The sequence below is a fragment of the Eleutherodactylus coqui genome, chromosome 12 (assembly GCF_035609145.1).
Source record: "Eleutherodactylus coqui strain aEleCoq1 chromosome 12, aEleCoq1.hap1, whole genome shotgun sequence".
Lineage (NCBI taxonomy): Eukaryota > Metazoa > Chordata > Amphibia > Anura > Eleutherodactylidae > Eleutherodactylus > Eleutherodactylus coqui.
The window spans coordinates 59,113,949-59,129,341 of record NC_089848.1 but is presented as its reverse complement, the minus strand read 5'-3'; the positions used below and the strand labels follow the sequence as shown (position 1 = coordinate 59,129,341).

The window sequence follows — 15,393 nt, the reverse complement described above, 5'->3', positions numbered from 1 at the left end:
CTGAGCTGCATTTGAAGGGAACTGTCACCATGAAAATGCAATCCATTCTGCAGGCATGTTGTTATAGAGCAGGAGGAGCTGAGCAGATTGATATATAGTTTGTGGGGAAAGATTCAGTATAAGGGCTCCTGCACACGAGCGGAAATTGCGCAGCGGGATTTCCTGTGGAATTTCCGCCGCTGGAAGCCTGCATAGGATTGCGTTAACAAACGCAATCCTGTGCAGACGGCCGCGATTTGGCTGCGCGAAATCTTGCGCGCAAAGAAATCGCGGCATGCTCTATTCTTGTGCTGGGCTCGCAGAGCCCCGCACAGAAATGTCACTCACCCGCTGCCGGCTCCGGTATGCGCATGCGCCGGCAAGCCGGCACATCAAACAGCCGGAGGCGCGGGTGAGTACGCGCTGGTACCTGCAGGCGCTCAGGTTGGGTCCCGCGGCGAAAATCCTCGCCGCCGGATCCGACCCACCCGTCTGCAGGCGGCCTAATTTATATTTTATTCATTTAAATCTCTACTCATTCTGAGTTTAGAGGTCCAGTGGGCGGTCCTATTGACAGCTATTGACCTATTGTCCTATTGACAGCTATTGACCTATTGTCCTATTGACAGCTACCCCTGTATCTGAAGTCATGGCCCATTCACACAATGGACAGGAGCTGACCCACTGACTATTGTGGGAGACTCTTCTAGACATGCACTATTAAGGTGACATGTGCTGAGGTAATTGTGCAGAGAGGGAGAGGAGGTAAGCTGTTATCATTATGTACTATGAATGATAGATCCTGTGTTTCCTATATCTAGTTGTCACGTTCCATTGTATTTCTGCCTCTGATAATAATGAGATGACTGCTGGAAGGTTTTCTCTACAAAACAGGAAGTGTAAGACTCTAATTAGACTTAAGCCTCATTTACATGCAATGATTATCGCTCAAACGATGTCTTTTGAGCTATAAATGTTGTGGGTAAATGCTACCATAGTTTGCTTTTCGTCCAAACGAGGACTTTTAGTTGAGTTTAAAATCCATCATACATCTGGGCAGCTCACAGCAAGGACCGCATGCTGTGATGGGAGCGCTGATGACATTGTCTTCAGCTGCAGTCCCATGGCAGAACAAATGGGCTGTATGCAGATAGCAGACCACCTGCTGTTCTCTGCATACAGCTCAAGGAGGCTCATTTACATGCAAGTGAAAGTAATAAGCTGCTAATGGGCATTAGTGCCTATTAGCAGCTTATGCAAAATGATCGCTTAAACTGTCAATCATCCTATCTTTTGAACGAATTTTGAGCGATCATTTTTGCGTGTAAATGGGGCTTTAAGGATCACTTAGCACGCAGCACATTACATGTGTAATACGCAGTGAATAGAACCCACTGATTTCAATAGATTCATTCACAGCTACCTATTTTTCATGCCATTTTTGGTCGCATTAAAAAAAAATCAGAATGCCCTATCTTAGTGCGTATAACAGGCCGGAAAAGCCAATAGAAGTGAATGGGCGTGCGTAAATACGTAGGAAACCTGCATATTCGCAGCATATTTATGCAATAAATCAACAGGATTTTGTGCAATTTTTTTTATGCGCATAAAAAAAACCCACCAGTAGGCAGAAATCTGCACAGAACCAGCGTATTTCTATCTGCGAACTGGCTGCGTATTCATGGACCAAGGTATGCAATATGACGCTGGCAGGTCAACCCTTTTCAATCCAGTGTCGGACCTTGTCTGACATTGAGATTTCCCTGCATAGCTCTTATGTAGAGCGAGGTCCGACACATTTCTAAGCCTATACAGAAGAGAGGTCCGCCATCGGAGTTCTCTTCCTTTGTATTGCAGATTCGGCGATCGACATCCGCACAGATGATCCACGGGCATTGAAAGGCATGAACCTTCAATTTTTCCTTCACACTTGCGGATACGAATTGTGTATTCCGCAAGCATAAGAAAGATTGCAGTATGCTCTATTTCGCCATGGAATCCGCACGGATGGCCTCCATTGATGTCAATGGAGGCTGTCCAACCCGCACAGCCCATATGCAATTAACATATATACATACATTTGTAATGTACATATTAACTCACGTCTAATTTTCAAAAAACTGCTAATAAAATCATCATGACAGATTATTTTTATTTGTTTCTGTTGAGTAATTCCTTTCCCACCCTAAATAAATAAGAGCTGGGGAGGGTGCGGGTGGCAGGGAAATTGGATTCAAAAGCGTTAGACCCCTCTGGGAGCCTACTGGCTGATGTGCCCAATGGTGAAGAGTTTAGCCTGCGCTTCACAAATTTGTTGAAATTTGAAACTTGTAATGTGAGGAGTATGAATCTAAATTGGACATGATCAAAAGAGAAATGATCAGGCTAAACATTGATTTACTTGGAATAAGTGAAATAAACTGGGCAGGCAGTAGATTCTTCAACTCGGATAACTTCACTGTCTATTATTCTGGGAATGATACTATCAGGAGGAAGGGAGTAGCCTTTATAGCTAGCAAGAAAATTTGTAGATGCATTGAAGGTTTCCGAAATGTACCATAAGTGGTCGAATGACGGCCATCCGCATCAATGGAAAGCCATGTTATACTACCATCATGCAGGTGTATGCTCCAACTACTGGTGCTTCTGAAGAGGAGATCGAAGAATTCTATGAATAGATGCAACGAACACTAATTGAAACGCATAGACGATATTTTATTATCATTATTGGCGACTTCAATGCCAAAGTTGGACATGAACCAAAGGCATATATCACTGGCAAGTTCGGTCCGGAACGAAGAAATGATGCAGATGACCGACTCATTTAATTCTGCCAGGAGAATTGCATCAAAATCATGAACACATGGTTCCATCAACCTAAGCGTCTCTTGTACACCCGGACATCTCCCAATGAACCTTACTGAAACCAAACTGACTACATTCTTTGCAGTCAAAAATGGGCCAGTTCTTTACAAGCAGCTGAAACATTTCCGGGGTCAGACTGCGGCTCAGACCATCAATTGCTAGTTGCCAAGTTTAAACTGAAACGTTGCGATATCAGAAGGCTGCCTGGAATGCCTAAATCTGATATTGGAAAGATGGCGTCTTTGTACACAGATGAAAAATGCACCAACTATCATAGACTGAGAGCCTGATGAACTCTGGGAGGAAATAAAAACAACTATCTCTGAAGTAGCAAAAAGCCATATACCATATAAAAAGCCAGTGAAAACACCCAGGTGGCTTACTGATGAGACGATCAACATTGCAAATCGAAGGCGAAAAGCCAAGGCTGCAGGTAAGAAAGACGAACTAAGGAAGCTAAGTGCTGATTTCCAACGAGCGGCTAGACGTGACGAACAATACTGGACAGACCACTGCAAGGAACTAGAAGAAGCTAATATCGAAGGGCATATCGGAGATCTTTTTGCCTATGTAAAAAAGACCACAACTGCTTTTGCTGCCAAAAGGCAACAATCAAAGTCAAAGATGGGAAAGAATTGCAGGATCAGGAAACAGCCAGAAATCGATGGCGTGAGTTAATAGAAGAACTTTATGCTGGAATCAACCAGTCTTTGCCTAATGTGGAGGAGAATATGGCAGAGCAAGAGCCTAACATCACAGAAACAGAAATCGAATGGGCATTAAACCAACTTCCAAACCGCAAAGCGCCAGGAACTGACCATTTGCCAAGAGAATTGATCCAAGCAGTCCCTAAAAGGATACTACTAGCTCTGTGTTAGAAGGTCTGGGAATCAAAAGCTTGGCCAAAACAGTGGGCGAGATCTGTTGTCATCCCATTCCCCCAAAAAAGTGATGCACTTGACTGCTCCAATTACCAAACAATTACACTGATACTGCATGCAAGCAAAGTTCTGCTGAAGATTATTTATGGGATGTGAAGTGCCTGATGTACAAGCTGGTTTTCGAAAAGACAGAGGCGCTTGTGAACATGTCTAAAACCTGAGACCGATCATGGAGAAAGCAAGAGAATACCAAGAAGACCTCCACCTTTGTTTTTATTGACTATGCCAGGGCTTTTAATTGTGTAGACCAGTGTTCCCCAACTCCAGTTCTCAGGGACCGCCAACAGGTCATGTTTTCAGGATTTCCTCAGTGTTACACAGGTGATGTAATTATTGTCGGTGCCTCAGACATTGCCTCAGGTGTTCTTACTATAGGATATCCTGAAAACATGACCTTTTGGTGGTTCCTGAGGACTGGAGTTGGGGACCCCTGGTATAGACCATAAGAAGCTTTGGATTTGTCCGACATATCTCACTGAGCTCATAAGGTCACTTTATATCAATCAGGATGCAACAGTCAGAACACCATTGGAAGACACAGACTGGTTCAAAATAAGGAAAGGAGTGCGCCAAGGGTGCATTGTGTCAACATTTTTTTAGCATGTAAGGGAGGCAGTTGTGAGGAAAATTGACTTGGCTGAGTCAGAAATTGGTGTAAAAATAGGAGGGCAGGACATAAGCAATCCGCGATATATGCTGATGAGACCACCATTCTTGTGGAAAGTCAAGATGATCTAGAACAGTTAATAATGGCAGTCAAAGGAAAAAGTAAGCTAGAATGTCTCTTCTTAAATATCAAAAAGACAAAGATCATGACAACGGCTGGAAATGGTAAGACCACCATTAAAGTTAACAATGAAGAGATTGATGATGCACCAGATTACATATTCCGAGGGTCCGAGATAAATCACAATGGTGAATGCAGTTCAGAAGTGAAATGAAGAATGTCTCTGGGACATTTGGCTTGGTTAGAAATGGACTTACAGTGGCGTCACTATAGGGGATGCATGGGATACGGTTGCACCCAGGTCCAGGAGCCTTATCGGGCCCATAAGGCCTCTCTTCTCCATATAGGGAGCCCAGTACTATGAATAAAGCATTATAGTTGGGGTCCCTGTTACAGGTTTTGCATTGGGACCCAGAAGCTTCAAGTTATGCCTCTGGGTTTGGGTACAGGTAAAAGGCGGGGGGCTGAACCTTTGCACCCGGGCCCCTGAGCTTTTAGTTACACCCCTGAATGCACAAGACCTGGAAAAGTAAAGACATCAGTTTCAGAACCAAGTGCTGCCTAGTAAATGCAATTATTTTTCCATTTGCAACTCAAGCTTGTGAAAGCCAGACGCTTACAAAGGATGACAGGAGGAAGTTAGACGCTCTGAATTAAGGTGCTGGAGAAGAACGCTTCGGGTCCCATGGACAGCGAGACTTACTAACAAGGAAGTACTAGATCGTGTCAAACCAAGAACGTCCCTAGAGGCGAGGATTTCAAAACAAAAGCTTTCTTATTTTGGACACATCATGCGAGCAAATGGAATTTGTCATTGGTTCACGAAGAAGAGGTCATCAGAAAACTCGCTGGGCAGACACAATCATGGCAGACACTGGCAAGGCTATTTTCCAGTTTAAAGAAGCTGTACTTGATAGATGAAAATGGCGAGAGTTGATCCACAGGGCGACCCAGAGTCAGCAATGACTAAATGGTTACTCATCGACATATATAGTATATATGTGTGCGTGTCGGTGGTGATATACTGTGGTTCAGACTATACAGAAAGAAATGCATGGGGAGAGGAATGTGTACTATAGGGGATTTATATTGTGACAGACCAAGTACGGCGGTATATACTAAGGCTACAATATGTAATCACTGAGGCAGAGGATCCCAATAAACTTAAATGTGCATCACTGTAAGGAACCTTCTGAGATAATTAAAATGTAACTTTTATTAAATATCAATTTTAAAATAATACCCCACCATACAAACACACACTAAACGGACAAAACAAAATAATTTCTACCAATTGTGTATAGTACTTTCTATGATAAAATAGTTGTCCTTTGTTGGACTCTGTTTCCCCCCGCCGGCACTCTTGCAGACGAGCAGGCAGATACTCGAAAAGGACGATACTCGCTCAAGTATTTCTCCCTAACAAGTATGCTCACTCATCTCTAGGAGGGATACATACACTATGGGGGATACAGTATGTACTGTGGGTGGTGGAAATTTCACTGGTGGAGAGAATGGTGACACTACTCGAGTAGATGATATTGGTGATAACAATAGAGGTGGAAGAGAGATGATTCTGGGTGGGATTAGTTACATTATATACTTTGTTAGTTTCTGGTGTAAATCCAGTGGTCCACATATGGCCATGCCTCCTCTTTGACTGGCCAAGCCTACTTTTAATAAAGTGCTGGAGGGTGAAAGGTGCAAGAAATCTGGTGTATAAGTTATAATACATATACCCCAGTGTTTGCAACTGGGACATAGCCATTTATTTTCCATCTATAATGGTGAGGCCGGGGGGTGCCAACGTAATTTCAGCACAGGGTGCTATTGGTACTGTTGTACCTTGATGCCACCGGAACCTAGGGGCTTGACAGGGCGTAGATGGAGGAATGCCCCTGTCACATCCTTAGCTTCTAATTGGCTGCCGACCCAGCACAGCTCAGAGGGTGGACAACAGCGTGGAAGGATTTTTGCCGAGGGATGGAGGGTTAGGGTTAGGGGTAGTTTCAGTGTTAGGCTTACATTATTAGCTGTAAATGGTTCCATGTGAGTGCCGCCTGGCATTTACATGGAAGCATTGACAGCTAATAGTGTAAACGTAACTGTGAAACTAAGCCTAACCCTCTATCCCATGCAAAAGTCTCTCCCCTCTCTCTCCCCCTGACTGCCTTCCCTAACATCCATACCCTGCGTTACATTGGCCAACGGAGTGCGCCTGTCAGCATCGTTGCCCCTGGAGCGCAGAAGGGATGTGTCCGCTGACTGCTACTCCCATGGTCTTCTTAGCAGCGGCGCTTGTGACAGCTGCTGAAGGCAGTGGAGCGGAGTTGCCATCAGTGGGTGCCTCCGCTGAAGCTGGTGATAGTGCATGACGGACTGTTACACAGTCCTGAGTGCCACAACATCAGAAGCTAGGCCGCCGCTCCCAGCCTTACTTGTATCCGGACCCCAGCAATGAGAAGCTGGGGGTGTTACTAAATTTTCACACAGCTGTATTATGTCGCCACCCCTTACTTCCGGTGGTGACATAATACAACAGTACCAGCGCTATCAAGCCAAAGACTGTCTCTGATACCACGGATGTCTGTATGTATCCTCACTGCGCGGGGCATATACAGTGTATTGACTTATGTATGTTGGGAAGGGGTTAACGGTGCTCTCACACCTAACATAGTGGATTCTGTAGCAGAAAAATCAGCACCAAAATCCACACAATTACATAATTGAAATGATGACGTCTACTGCAGATCCGTCAAAATCGGCACCAAATCTTCTATTTGTGAGCACACCCTAAATATAGTGACACGGAGAATTGAAAAAAAACCAAAAAACGAAAAATTCCAAAAATCTGTTTGTTTAACATAAAAGCTTGATTTAAACAATATGCCATTTTCAGAACTTTTTAGAGGAAATCCGGAAATGTTTGGGATCTTTTCCTGACAAAACGCTTAAACGCAGTTTTCTCGAAGCCGTGCGCCAACAAGCCCTGACATTGTACATAGTGCCAAAAATGTACCATGATTCAACCTGACAGAATTCTCAGCAGGTTACCGTGGCAACAGCAGACATCTTTTTCATCAATCACAGACACTTCTGCTTCCATCATCGTGTGTTTCTTTCACTCCACTATTCGGCTTTATTTCCGCATATTAATTGTAGGCTAATAGTCAGAAAACATGGATTTACTCTCCAGACCGCATGATGTTATTTCATGGCTGCGCTGGGTTTGAATAGTCCAGGAAAAAAAAACCCACGGTCCATGCGCATCTACGGTCCGTAGCGGCGAGCATAGTTGCGCTCACATCTATCTGTTTAAGCCCTTAAGCTGCTGCGGTGGGTTTGCGCTCCATAACCTGCATGTATACATGGGGATTTTGGAGCAGAGTTTTCTGCGTCTTTCGCTGTGTCCTGCAGAAATATTCCGCACGTGTGAGAGGTCCCGAATGGGTTCATGCAAACTACTTTGTTGTAATACATATCAGATACCCAGTGCGTATAGGGGCGGACCATCAGATCCAGCATGCCTCGCTTCCCTTCGAAGAGAGACTCAGTGGAGATATCGATCAACCAAATCTTGTGGCTGAGAGTTTATGCCTCTGGCTGCCTTTAACCCTTTAAATACACGGCCCTTTTTTTGTTTTTGCATTTTCGGTTTTTCCTCCTGATATTCAATAAATCACAACTCTCTTATTTTTCCATCGACATCGCTGTATGAGGGCTTGTTTTTTGTGGGACGAGTTGTATTTTTCAATGGTACAATTTAATTTACCATATAATGTACTGAAAAACTTTAAAAAAAATTAGTGGGATTGAAATGGATGGAAATGCTGAAAAAAAGAAGCAATTCTGTCATCTTTGGGGGTCTTGTTTTCACGCCGTACATATTGCTGCACAAATCGCATGATAACTTTATTCTGTGGGGGAGTATATTTATGACAATGCCAAATAGATCTGGTTTTCCTTTTGCTGTACTAAAAAAAAAAATCTTTGCAAAAAAATATATATTTTCTGCCACCATCTTCTGACCGTCATGATTTTTTTATGTTTCCTTTGAGACAGTTGAGCAAGGTCGTTTTTTTGCGGGACGTCCTGTAGTTTGTATTGTTACAATTTTGGAGTACATATGACTTTTTGATTGCCTTTTATACGTTTTTTTTCTTGGAGACGGGGTGGCCAGGAAAGCTAAATTCTGACATTGTGTATTTTTTTTCTGACCACGTCCACCATGCGGGATAACAATGTGTTTTACAGACGCCGTGATACCAAATATTCAGTTTCTTAAAAAATGATTTGTTCTACTTATTTTTACATTTTGCGAACCCACTTCCTACAATCCCTGCACTTTGAGCATGTAACTGTACATTCTATAGTGCTAAGGGGTCTCATCCCAGACAACCCCTCTAATATGGGAGGACCCTCAGCAAACGGCTGACTGCCGCATGGGAAGATTCAGCCAGCCAGAGGTTTTCTGATGAATGGCCACCCATGTAATACATGGATGCCTTGAGTCTCTGGAGTGAGTGGCTCCTTTTGTCCATTGACTCATGGATGGGATTCTGCGCAGGGGAACCTCTTCCCCTATAATGTCCATAAGCCCCGACTGAAGACCTACATCTTGCGCAGCTGTCAAACAAGGGTGCATTTTTCTAGCAGTGGGGAGTTGGGTAAGCTGCTGCCAAACACCTCTGCTGCGTTTATACCCCAAGGCAACAAAGCATAAAATGTTCTGAAATCCAATATCCACAATCTTTGTTTTGCCCAACAGCAAATAGTATTGAATAATTTTGCCGCCCCCATACACATCTAATTGTTCATGGATCCTGCCAAAACCCACAGAATTCCCTGACAATTAATGTCTATGGACAACTCAAATCATACCTAACTTTTCAAATAACTTTTCAGAATAAGCTGTTGTAAGTACATGAAGAATAACGCTATTTCTGGCCATTATATGACTTGTAGTCTGCATTTCCCCATATGCAGAGCATACAGATGTAGCAAACATCAACTTGAAATTTAACGTATTATGATAACTGCAATGTACTACAATGCTGTAAATTGAGCTAACATGCTGTACCAGTCATATTAATTAATTCTGCAGCTGTGCATTCTGTTCTCTTTTGACTGGCGAGAGAAGCCTGGGTACTGCACTGTATTGTATAAACTATGCAGAGAACTGCAAATTCTGCTCTGTAACTGTCTATAACACACAGAGACATAACATCATCATGTAGGACAGTGTACAGCAGGACTGAGCAGTGGAGATGTGAATAAACAGCTGATAACTCACCATTAGTTCCAGCAGGAAGTCAGTGTGTATCTTTCTCCTTATTCTTCCCCTCCTTTTCTGCTGTCATAGACTTCAATGAGCATTGTAACTCCTCCACCTCCACTTCCTGTTTTGCCATGAGGCAATGGACAGCAAATTAGATGGAAGGGAGACCCTAGTGGCCAGCACTTTGTAGGCATTTTTCAGCACAAAAATGTCATGTTAGATAAATTACGTAAATAGCACTTTTACTAATTATCATACAAGCACAAGTTGTTTGGGAAGTTAGTGATCATTTAAAGCAGTTTTCGAACATTTTTTTAAAAATAGTTCTGTCTAAAAGCACCCCTAGATTTACAGCATGTTTATACACCTACTGGTCCCACCATGTATTACAAGCCTCTGGAAAGCTTCGGAGTACCAGGCTATTACGTGAGCGCAGAACTTCAAGGCCGATCTTCTCTCTTCTGTCCGTCTGTAATTGATTAAACATTCTGTTTCTGCACAACATTGCGCTGTGGCTGATGCAGGAAAATATCGACTTGGCAGGTGAAGAAAATCGCATGTAATCAGTATTTTCAAACCTCTTTTCTCCCTTACTGAAGAAGTGACAAGACAGGCAGGGTGTAATTGGATTTAGAGATTGCGGAAGATAAAATGACGTGAGCTGTAAATATCAATTGTTAGGACTTCTCTTCCGAGTTAAGATGTGCGCCGGGTGCGTGCCTGCGATTTATGTACAGCTAATAAATTAACCAGAGGGAAAGAAAAGCATAAAAGGTAAAAGGCGGTTTACGGTTCACATAAATAACGTTCATAATATACTCTGGGAATCAATTCTTCACCATTTTAAGTAACATTTTTACATCCTGAAAACCATGCAATTTATTTATAATATGTTCAGAATCCGTTAAAGTAATAAAAGCAGTAATACCTACCTCACTCCTCCCCCAACACTCTCGTTCCAACACTTTTCTAGGTCCCCTGCTGGTTTTTGTACTTCCTGGTGAATTCTGTACCAAAGTCCGCATCAAAAAAGGTGCCAAAATCCACACTATGGGTGGCTTCACACGAGCGTATTTTTGTGCGTACATACGCACGCACAAAAACACGCTTGTATTTACATGTCCGTCATTTGCAGGTGCGTGCCTGCAAAGATAGGACAGGCGTGCACCATTGGGAACGCACGCATTGTTTTCAATGGAGCCGCTGCTGCTGCTGGCGGCTCCATTGAAAACAATGCTCCACCGGCCTTCTGCATTCTTTACAGGGAAGGGATTTGCATATAAGCCCTTTCCTGAAAAAGAAACATTTTAGTGTAAAAAAAAAACTTACCTCTCCGCCGCTGCCGTGACCCCCGTGGGTATGAAGAACACATCTGCCGCTAGATAAAAGAATTTCCCACTGCTACATCTGCCACATTTGTGGCAGATGCAGCAGAGGAATTCTTCAATTCTCTACCGCAGCTGTCACACATGACAGCTGCGGTAGAGAATCAGAAAATGGCAGCAGCACTCAAAATAATCATACCACTGGTATGAGGCACAAATATGCAAAGCCTAAATAAGGACCTGACTCCAAAGGTCCACAAAATGTTCAAGCGCAAAAATAAAGTAACTGGGCAGCATCCAAGGATAAAACTTCTTCTTTATTACTCCATTAAAAGATGGAAGATACAGCAAGCAGCCACTTATCGACCCTGCACTTGGGTCTTGCTCGAGCAATTGTCCAGTAGTCACCCTTAGGGAGAGCACTTAGACAGTGAGTGAGGAGACTCAAATGGCCATGCACGCTCCTCTGGGTAATTAGTTGCATATTACCCAGAGGAGCGTGCATGTCCATTTGAGTTTGAGCGATCTTTGAGCGATCTTCTGCCCGTGTAAATGGGCCTTAAGTTACAATGGCCACAGGATACAATATTGTCAACATACAATGATCTTTCCTGGGTCATTTAAGGGCTCCTTCACATGGACGTATTTGCACATGCAATATGCAGTGAATAGAACCCATTTATTTGTTTGTTCACATGGTCGTATATTGCGTGCATACTTTCCGCTGCACATAAAAACAATAGAACATGCTCTAGATTTATGTGCAATTGCACACCAAAGGTCCCCATAGAAGCCAATAGGGAGTGCGCAAATATGGACGGAAAGCGCAAGAAGATGCGTGAAACACTGGAAAAAGGGCAGCTCTGCAACTAATTAGCCATTTCAATCAGTACGTTTAATTTCAATCAGTGCGCAAATGAACCTGCCCAGTGGGAAGAAAAAGTGCAGTAAAATACGCTGTTACGTATCAAAAAAGTCTCGTTCATAGTGCAAAAAAGTTGCGCTGAAGTGTGCGCAATTGTGCTAACACCCGTGTGAAGCCGGCTAAAAGGCTGAGATGTAAAATGTCTGCATATCTCTTGAACACAAGTGCGTCTGTGTTTTCCTGGTACCAGGTATTACATAAAGTGGACATCTTGGCAATAAAATAAAACTGATGTAATAAGTAGGAATGTTGTTTATGCTTTTACATTGCAAGAAAAAAAGAAATCACAGACGGCACCGTACTACATGCCAGGAATTACCTCCACTAATATCACAGTTAGAAAAAATGGCCAAATAAAGTAGAACTTTCGTTATATAAACATTAAAAAAACTTTTAGGATAGAAAAATAAACCGCAGATAATACCAGACAACAAGGTCACATCATACAAAATTACATAAGGCTCTGCAGAGCCGCTGTCCGCTGGGTTTCCGGGAGTCAGCCTGGCCCCATAGCCGCTGTGTGCCCCTCGGGGGATCGTATGGGTGGCGGTTGTACCACCAGGGCAATCCACTTGCTGTCCGGCTGCAGCAGACATCCCAGCCAATCAGCTCTTGGGGGCGTGAATGGCCTATCAAGCAGCCTGTATCTTGGCGCCACCCACACTTCCGGTGGTAACAAGATATAATAATACCTCAATGGTCCTTGTGAAAAACCGTCCATATGAATAGTCCCATTAGCTATTATCGGACTGTGTGCTGTGAATGGCCCAAAAATGCTGCCATCCAAATGGGTCCTTACACTTACAACAAACACCATTATTGCCAGACTTGGGCTTTTTAAATCCCACTACATTAGATAAGGATCAAATCTATGCTGCACATGGAAAATGATAGAGAAATTTTAAGAAATTGGAAATGTCTAGCATAATTTGACCACTTTGTGATGAGAGTGTCTGGGAGTACAGAGACATTCCTTATTTTTATAGACGGTCACCCTTAGTCGGCACGTAGAAGCCATTACTATAGTTATTACTTGGCTGCTTTTGTCAATGCGTAGAGACTAAATATAATTTGAAAACAACAGTGACATATGGATTTAATCTCCAGCTTTGTGCCGAGCCTGCAGTGGGCAGAAAAACCTATCCATCTACTTGCTGCCACGTAACTGGCAGCAGCCATGAAGCGCGTTGCCTTAATGTAGATGTCTTTGTGGAATCGTAAATAATGATATCCATTTCTATAAGTGAATTGCATTTGGTGTACAATAATGTGCATGGGTGACAGTACAAGTATCAGGGGAACCGTGCTTCATATGATTCAGCTGCAAGGTGGAGGAAACTGATTTCACGTACAGAACTTTGCAAAAATACAGCTTTCCTGGGAATTGTATTATTGCTCTTCAAAAGCAATGGGAACGTGGTCTTCTCTTTCAAACATGCCTGCAGTTCTTACCATGGCAGACGTCTTCACCAGGCAAATCTGGGCAGATGCAAGGGCATCTTGGTAGTGAAGTAGGTCACTAGGGCAGATGGGGCTGCTGGCAGGTTGGGACATAACTGCTGGGGAGACCTCCGGGTTCTTTCTTTTTGGAATGGGGAAGTCATAGGAAATCGCTAGGCGAACGCCTAGTCACAGATTGCTATGGATCTTGCAGAGGACAGACACCTCACTCCGGATTGACCATATGACTCATTATAACTTTCAGAACATGTATTCACCAGAGGGTCAATAGGAACTTTGGTACCAGCTTCTTGGACATGGAGTGCGGCAGGCGGTGAATGTAGTGGTGGGCCCTTCTTTAAATCGCCCCTTGAATGGCTTTGAAGCTGGTATCTACACTGCGTAATGCAACAAGCTGCGACTCGGCTTGTAAAGTTTGTGGCTAGTACGCGCACCAATCATGGTGTTCAGCGGCTTTCAGGGGGACTGAACACAACTACGCTGTGCCACACTTCTGCTACTCCGCGGAAACTTTTTTGATAACTTTAGTCACTCAGCAACCTTTCTCCTGCCCTGTTGTATTCACACACTTCACTTAAAGCAACAGGTTCTTTTGATAAACACATATATATATATATTATAGCATTACTTCATGTTACCTCATTTATTTTTTCACAATTTTTTTTTTTTTTTTTTAGAAACAGTGTAATGCCATCTTATGATGGACTTATTGCAGAAGTGGGTGATATGGCCACTGCTCGCCAAACCAAAATTGAGCTATACTGTGGGACCACCATGGCTCACCAAATGGTCCAGAATAGCAGGTTCTTAGGGACTTTTTAGGCTGCAGTTTTTAGGGATTCTTTTGGCTTAATAGGCTTTGCTCACTTTGTAGGGAAGAAGGCACAACCTCTTCAATCCTATCTACATTCTGTAGTGGAGCATATGGCTGTCCTAGAAGGGGAGTCTTCTGCTCAGGATACCCAGTATTATCCAGAGTGGAGAGCTGATGGAAAAGCTGAATTCCATGTATTATTTGTTGGCCCCATTATCTGACTGGTTGCTTTGTAAGACTACATTTTTTCAGAAGATAGTCTTGTGTATTGCCAGGGACAGCTTTCTTTTAGTTGAATTTCTTTTAGCTCTGAGGCCTAAAATGTGGACAGTCCATTGCAAATCAGCCCCCGTGTTGATCCAATGGGGGTCTTGTTTTTCTTATCTCTTCCGCTCCTTTGTACCCCCTTTCTCTTTCTTCCACATAACTGTTCCCCCTCCATTTGCTTTCCTTCCTCTTGCCTTTCTCACTCTTCTTCATATTCAAATAGTTACGTTTTTTGGATTCGATTTGGTTTTCCATCTTGGTTTTCCAGTTTGACTTTTGCAGTGGCCCGAAGTTGTGGCGTAAATGTATGTGACTAACTGTTGTGGATGAGTCCTGTCTGTGTGTTCCTTTAACTGCGTTAGTGACGTGATTAAAAGGCTTGGGGCAGAGTATTAGAGAGAGGAGTTGAGAAAATGTAGTCAGAGGTGGTGGACATTCCTACGCAGAGCTAGGCTGCCTGTCCACGGGCTGCGAATTGCCACGATTCTCTGCAGTGAGCCTATCTGTCAGATAGGCTTACAGCAGAGATCTCTCCTCTGGCTCCTGCTCCCCGGCGGCGGCTCCCGTGGCGAATAGCCACCGTGGGATACCGCAACGCCCCCCGTGGACAGGCAGCCCTGGGCGTAGAGTAATGAGTCTCCTGCCACTACATAGAGAGGGAAGCAACTTAAGAAGCCCGAGAACCAAATAGAATACTTGAGTGAATGCTGTTAATGAGTCTGGAGTTCAGACCCCACAGACGGTCTATCAGATAACTGCGACTGAAGATGCTTAGAGTTCGGAAGGAAGAGTGTCTTCTAGAAAGCCTGTG

At 43.6% G+C, this 15,393-nt stretch overlaps 1 protein-coding gene across 1 annotated transcript in view; it reads left to right on the top strand.

Annotated features, from left to right (window-relative positions):
* The window catches only part of CHN2 (chimerin 2), a 317,209-nt gene that overhangs the window by 104,951 nt on the left and 196,865 nt on the right, over positions 1-15,393 (top strand). The window lies entirely within an intron of this gene.